The sequence below is a fragment of the Nanorana parkeri genome, unplaced genomic scaffold (genome assembly GCF_000935625.1).
Source record: "Nanorana parkeri isolate BGI_ZX_2015 unplaced genomic scaffold, ASM93562v1 scaffold1843, whole genome shotgun sequence".
NCBI lineage: Eukaryota > Metazoa > Chordata > Amphibia > Anura > Dicroglossidae > Nanorana > Nanorana parkeri.
Genome location: NW_017308111.1, coordinates 180,719 through 187,808, shown reverse-complemented (window position 1 = coordinate 187,808; position 7,090 = coordinate 180,719). Strand labels below are relative to the sequence as shown.

Genomic DNA, 7,090 nt, shown 5'->3' with positions numbered 1-7,090 from the left:
TGACTATTTCTGGGAGGAAAAAAATCTTAATCTGCAGTTTCCGTGGAAACTGTTCCCTACTGAGACAGGTGCCTTGGAGGGAATCGAGGTGAATGGCTATGAGAGAGTGGCTACACGCCTCAGCAGCAGCATGCCCAGGATTGGATGTCACTAAGGCAGCCCCGCCATTCCGCTAGGTGCATTTTCTGGGAGGCAGAGCACTTAGCTGCAGAGCTCTGAATATGTAATACTGCCACTGAATGAAAGGAAACTTTGTGTGTGCTCATATTTTAGATACTCCAGAGCCACAGATCACTGCAGACCATTGCGGAGCTTCCCAGTCTCCTATACAGTGAACATTGCTTCCCTTGCATACAGTATAGCTACGGTAAATACATTTCCATTTCTTCTTGTGTGGATAATGAAGTGGAACCGTGCTGATACATGCTGTCGCTCTCCCCATAGAACTAGAATGGTATACATGGGACAGTTGTATGTGTGCATGCCTATGTATTTATATCAGCACTCGGGGGGGGGGGGGGGGGCGCAATCTATGGCTAGCATATTTGTTTATTTCATGTACCTGTCAAATGGGTTTGCGGCAGAAATGTTCATCATCAATGTTGAAGAATGGTGATGATAAAATTGCAGTGGTGATGATAAGGTAGCACCAGATTATACAGTAAGAAAATGAATGACATTTAGTTGTGTGGATGTTTATGGAGCTAAATACATAATACATAATACTGCAAAGTGCATTGTTTTACAGCTGTTCTGCCTGCCGTGTATGACGCATAAACTGGTTAGAGAACAATTTAATGCTCCATCTGCTCCATGTTTTGTGCATTCGTTTGCTGTTTGTCATGCACTCATGGCTTTATTTAATGACTATGCAAAAAGCAATAGTGGGGCTGCCCATAGACACAATGGAGCTGTCTGCCCTTAACTCTGTTAGGACTTGCCGCAATCTTCTGTGTGACTTAGTTGGCAGGTAAATGTGGTGTATACTCAGTGATCACTTCATTCCATTACCCCTTGGAAAGCAGAATTTAACTGATTTTACGACAAGCTTTGTGTGTGTGATAATGATCACTCTGTACCGCTCATCACCAATTCTCACCTAAATGTCACCAGGCCGTGCTCACACTGGTTGGCACTGGTTATTCATGGCCCATAGCAGCCAGGCAGAGTTCAGCAGTTTAGCAACATGATTCCTAGGTAGTTGCTAACAGTTACTGCACACTAAATATTGCTGATTGTACTTATTAAATACAACGTAACAGCGGCAAGGTAGAGATATCGAGTTATAAAAAAGTATTCCCTCCTATCAGTCCTATACATTTTACCTCCATTTATAGCAACTTTTATTGGTATAATCTATTTTGCATAGTAGAAATGTACAGCAAATATATCCACACGGAGCATATTAGCAGAGTGGTAGAGCAGACTGGAGGAAGCAGACTTTCCATTGCTGAGTAATCAGTGGGATTGGAGACCTTCTACTAATACAGTATGTTTCTCTGTAATAAAAGCCAGCATAGTCAGGAGCTCTGGATGCTGCGCTCTGCATGGACACTGCAAATAAATGCTCACAATGGTCACATTCAGAGTGAAATTAGTATTATATTCTGTAACATTGGTCTGGGCAATGATCAACTTAACATGGTACTTTATATAATTAGTTAACTGCTGTATATCTACTTGCTGCTTCTCGGTGACAAATAATGTCTGGATGGCATCTGATATCCTTTTCAATCCACATTTATTTTACTTAACCGTTTGTGTGCTTCTGTACATGCTTGAGGTTGTTTAAAAATGAGTAGAAGCTCAGTGCAGTAGGCACCCTCCAGCTATTGTGGAACTACAAGTCCCATGAGGCATTGCAAGACTGACAGTTATAGCCATGACTCCCAGAGGCAGAGGCATTTGTAGTTAAAGCACAGCTGGAGGGCTAGAGTTACCCACCCCTGACTTAGCCATTGTGAAAAATAATATCCTCTAGGTGCCAACATTTGATACTTGTCACAGTTTTCTTCACATGACAGATTCTCTTTAACCACTTGAAGACCGTGGTGTTTACACCCCCTTCCTGGCCAGGCCATTTTTCAGGATTTAGCGCTGCAGCACTTTGACTGAAGAAAATAGGTCACCAGCACTCCATAAGTTAAAATGAATGAGTCCTTTTAATGGACAATGATGTCACAGAAATCCAACATGAGCCGACGTTTCGGGGCCACACAGGGTCCCTTCTTCAAGGCAAGAGATGTGACCCAGCACTTTGACTGACATTTATTCCGTCATGCAACGCTGTACAGAAATGAATTTTATACCATTTTTGGGGACAGATAGAGCTTTTATTCACCACTGGGGTTTTTATTTTTTACTATATTAAGGAAAAATTACCGAGAATTTTGAAAGAAAAAGTTATATTTACATTATGTTATGAAACATTTATTATTACCCAATTTTTTGATAAAATATAACATACAGGGTCATGTTTGGTAAATAGACACCAAACATGTCAAACCTTAAAATTGTGTGCACCCGTGAAATCGAAATAAACTACCGTACCCAAAATTTCCCATGGATGACGCTTTAAAAGCTTTTACCGCTCATTAGTTTAGTGTTATCAGTGATTAATGGCCCTGGAATTATTGCTTTCACTCCGACGTTGTGAAATTGTCGTTTTTGCACGTATGCGCACCCAATGCATGTTTGCGCACGTGTATGTATGGATGGGGACTTTAAAACATTTTTGATGGGTTTTTAAAATTTTTTTTTATGTGTGACTTTAATTTATTTTTTGCAGCTTTAATTAAAAAAAAAAATTGTTTCACTTAACTTTATTGTTATCACATAGGGGGCTAAGAAACCCCCTATGTAATAGCAAAGAGGAGACATCTGAGGTCTCCAAGACCCCTAATGTCACTTAGGGACCCCCGAAGAAGCTGATGAAGCAAATATCTGCTTCATCAGGTTCTCTCCAGCTTCTGTAGCCGGAGAGTGACAGCAGAATGTGAAAGTGATGTAATACACATCACTTCCTGCATTCTGACACCGGAGAGGGGATCGGTACCGAACGATTGCACACAGCAATTGCCGCATGGCCCCATTGGTTTCAATGGGGTTATATCCGTGTGGCAATCACTGAAAAAAAGTACATGTACCTTTTTTTGAGATACCACTGCATGTTTTTTTCAACCGCGATCATGCTCTATTGTATGGGTGGTTTGCGGTGGGAAACCCGAAAATAATGGCACCTAATCATTTGAAAATAATGGCACCTCCAGCGTGATCGGCAGTGGTGTGCTATTCCGTGACCGTGGTTTCGTGCACAATTGCAGCGCAGTCACAGATTGCCCTAGTGTGAACCTGGCCTAAAAGGTTCGTTCTGATTGCTTTCTTTATTACTGCTCTTTGCACTTCATCACTCATCATTCTCTACATTGTCTTATCAAATTGGTCTAATAGAGCTAGGTCTTGAGTTCTCCTTTGAAGTTCAATTAACTATGGATTTCTGCATGCATTTGTTCCTAAAACTTAATGAATGGAAACATGAATAAAACCATAAATGAAAAGGACCCACAATGGTTCAATATACTCTAGAAATACAAGTGCCAAGTCACTGAATGTTTTCAGATCATAATAAAAGTGATTCCAGGTTTTGCAATTATGATAAAATAAATACTGAAGTGCTTATCTTCTTATTTAAATAGGGTTCTCACATCTATTACATTTCACAGCCCATGATGTCCACCTCTGGTCTAATACCGCACATAAAAGTTCTGCATACCTGAGCAGAGAGCAAGGCACATGGAAGTAGCCCACATTCAGAGCTGTGTGATGCTGCTAATCGCATTCTTTTAAGAAGCAGCTTTCTGTAGCCTGCAGCTGGGAAGCTTTGATAGATACCCATCATTATTATTCTCCCTGATGTCATTACTAGCTGGCAGGAGGTGGTGAAGCACATTGCTGCATATCACATAATATGTGTGGAGCCTTGAAGGCAGAGAAGAGGTTACGGCTGACAGAAGCAGTCGACGCAGGAGGTATGCAGGGTACAGCATTGGGAAAGGGAGCAGTAAGCACACACACTGCAGTCTCCCATTCACCACCAAACAGCAACAACCAAATCTAAATCACCTCTTGTCTCAGCAGCAGCAGCAGCAGCAGCAGCCACTGGATCCCGATCCCTCCCAAATGTAAGTAAATCTGTGTCTGATCACAGGCTGCTGCACACAGCACAGCTCTATCCATCCTTTACTGAGGAAAGCACAGGAGACTTAAACCTTTACATTTGCATGCTGTATATTGAATGTTCAACAAAGAACTGCTGCTAATCACATAGCAAAAGAAAAAATAATTGATGTGTTTTGTGTAGGGAAGTGATGTCAAGGTTTTTACCTATTTTATTGCAATCTTATGCGCTAGTTTCCCATGCTTGCAAGGTGATCTCACCCAAGAGCATGACCTTGCTCCATTATCGGACTTATGTACCAGAATGCTGCAAATTGTAGTAATCTCCAAGACACATATCTCACCAAGATTGGCAGACAATTAGATATCTGCACATTCACGAACACATCGTTGGCACCTAGTACCATCTTCCCTTCAATTTGGCTGATGAGTGGTAGCGGTGCACACCTGGTGACAAACAAATTTCCTTTTTTGACAGAAAGAAGCGCAATCAACGCTCATTTCCACAGGGATTTTCCAACATGTTGGAAATCTTCTGTACAATAAAGAGCTTCCATTGTCGATCTTTTACTGCAGCCTAGACATGAAATGCTTGTCTTGTTTACCCTTAAAGTGATACTAAACTCAGGAGTTAAACCTTAACAATACATTAGAGTCCCTTAACTATTAACAAAAATGTATCTTATTTGTGTATCACTCAGCTGTAGATCCTCAAATCATCTCTGAATTCATGCTGACACTGTCCTTCCTTCTGGGTGTGGCTACTTTTGTTCCCCATGGTCCGTTGTGTGTGTGGTAAAGTAGCCACCAGTCTGAAATTGCTCCCATCATAGACTATAACGTTAATGTGAATTAGTAAACATGAGATTGTAGTCCATCACAGGAGTGAGCTTGGAGTGGTGACTACTTTACAACACACACAAGGACCATGGGGAACAAAAGTAGCCACCCCCCAGAAGGAAGGACAGTGTCAGCATGAATTCAGAGATGATTTGAGGATCTACAGCTGAGTGAAACACAAAAAAGATGCATTTTTATTAATAGTTAAGGTACTTGAATGTATTTTTAAGATTTAACTCCTGAGTTAATATCACTTTAAGATTTGCTTTGGTTCAGAATGAACAGGTGTTACAAAGTTTACATAGGCTGTTTACTGTTTGCTATATGTTAATGTTGTTTAGGCTGTAGATAAGTTTCCACAAATGTACTGTATGTGTTGGCTTAGGCACGTGTGGCCAGAGCTTTTGACCAGTACGTCAACAAAAGCTTTCTGAGATTTGGCTAGTTTCCAAGCAATGGTAGTACAACAGGAAGATATAGAAAGCTATTCCTTCCTTCTTGAGTTATGTCTTCTGGATTTCTGGATCAACTTGTGATGTCATCTACTGCTAGTGAAAAGATCAAATTGGTCGATCTCTAGGTAAATAACAGATTTATTCTGGATTTCTGGAGTGATTTCAGATGTCATCTTCTGACAACAAAAATAAAATATTGGTTTGGCTAGTTTCCAAGCAATGGTAGTACAACAGGAAGATATAGAAAGCTATTCCTTCCTTCTTGAGTTATGTCTTCTGGATTTCTGGATCAACTTGTGATGTCATCTACTGCTAGTGAAAAGATCAAATTGGTCGATCTCTAGGTAAATACCAGATTTATTCTGGCTTTCTGGGGTGATTTCAGATGTCATCTACCCCAATGTTATCTACTTCCAATGAAAAGAACGCACGGGTCACTTTCCAGTTATGAACTTAATTTCAGTAATCTCAGTCTCAGAAATACAGAAATCATCCTCCATGCATATAGACGATTAAACCAATACCACTGGTTTTCATCATTCATCTTTACTTATTTATGATTATTTATTATCGAGACATTTGGATTTATTTTCCATAGTCAACATTACACACAGTCAGAGGAATATAGACAGTCAGAGGAATATAAGAAATTAATAAAGAAAGACAGCAATATAGAAAGAAATTAGAAGAAATAATGGGATATAGATAACACCAGAGAGATACATAAATGACATACCTAGTTATTTACTAATTGGTTGATATTGCATTTAACCTGTATGAATGATAGTCTGGAAAGGAAAACAAACATCCCCGTCTGAGATGGAGGGAAGAGACAGGGAGGGATAGGGGATATAACAAGGGAGTTAAATGTTTAAAGTGGGCAAAGGTAGCACAACACAGGGTTCTATTATTGTGAATGGATCTTTGTATCTTCTTATGTTGGTCTTTTCCTTAGTTAAAGGACTCACAGTAAGGGAATGTAAATATCACTATTAGAGGGATGGGGAGGATGGGGTAGGGAGTAAAGGGGTTGCACTAAAATTAAGCAGAAACTATTGTATATAGATTTGCAGTATGTATTTTACGCATAATGATTAAACACATGAGTAGAGTGAGAAATATGTAAAGGATGGATGGAGAGTAAATTAATATAACACGGAAGAGGTAAAACACTCACACAGATGAGGATACGAGTTAGGGATGGAAGGTGAAGAGAGAGTAGAGGAGGAAAGGTAGATTTGAGTGAGGAGGGAAATGTAATGTGAATGATTTGGTATGACAGTGAAAGTAATGTATTAGATGTTTGTTAATTAGAATATGCATAATTTATGCTATGAGACAACAAACGGATGTCTAAATTTTTATGAAGTTGATATAAGTGTGATTATGTGAAATAACAATAAAAATATATTGAACAAAAAAACAAAACATTACACACGCTGAGCAACATGCTTTATCCACCCACTAGGAGGTGTGGGAACGCTATAAATTTCAGGAGACAAGTTATCATGTTTTTCCTCCCACAACCATATGACTTTGTAGTTCTCTGGTGAATAGAGTCACACAAAAAAAGAAATTCCCAGAGGAAAGAATGTTAATTTGAAACTTACTTTAACATA

At 39.6% G+C, this 7,090-nt stretch overlaps 1 protein-coding gene across 1 annotated transcript in view; it reads left to right on the top strand.

Annotated features, from left to right (window-relative positions):
* Positions 1–227: 227 nt before the first annotated feature.
* The window catches only part of LOC108799876 (tripartite motif-containing protein 2), a 104,363-nt gene continuing 97,500 nt past the window's right edge, over positions 228–7,090 (top strand). The window contains exon 1 of the mRNA XM_018571807.1: positions 228–367. The gene's annotated coding sequence lies outside the window, so the exon portion shown is untranslated. The remainder of the gene's footprint in view (positions 368–7,090) is intronic.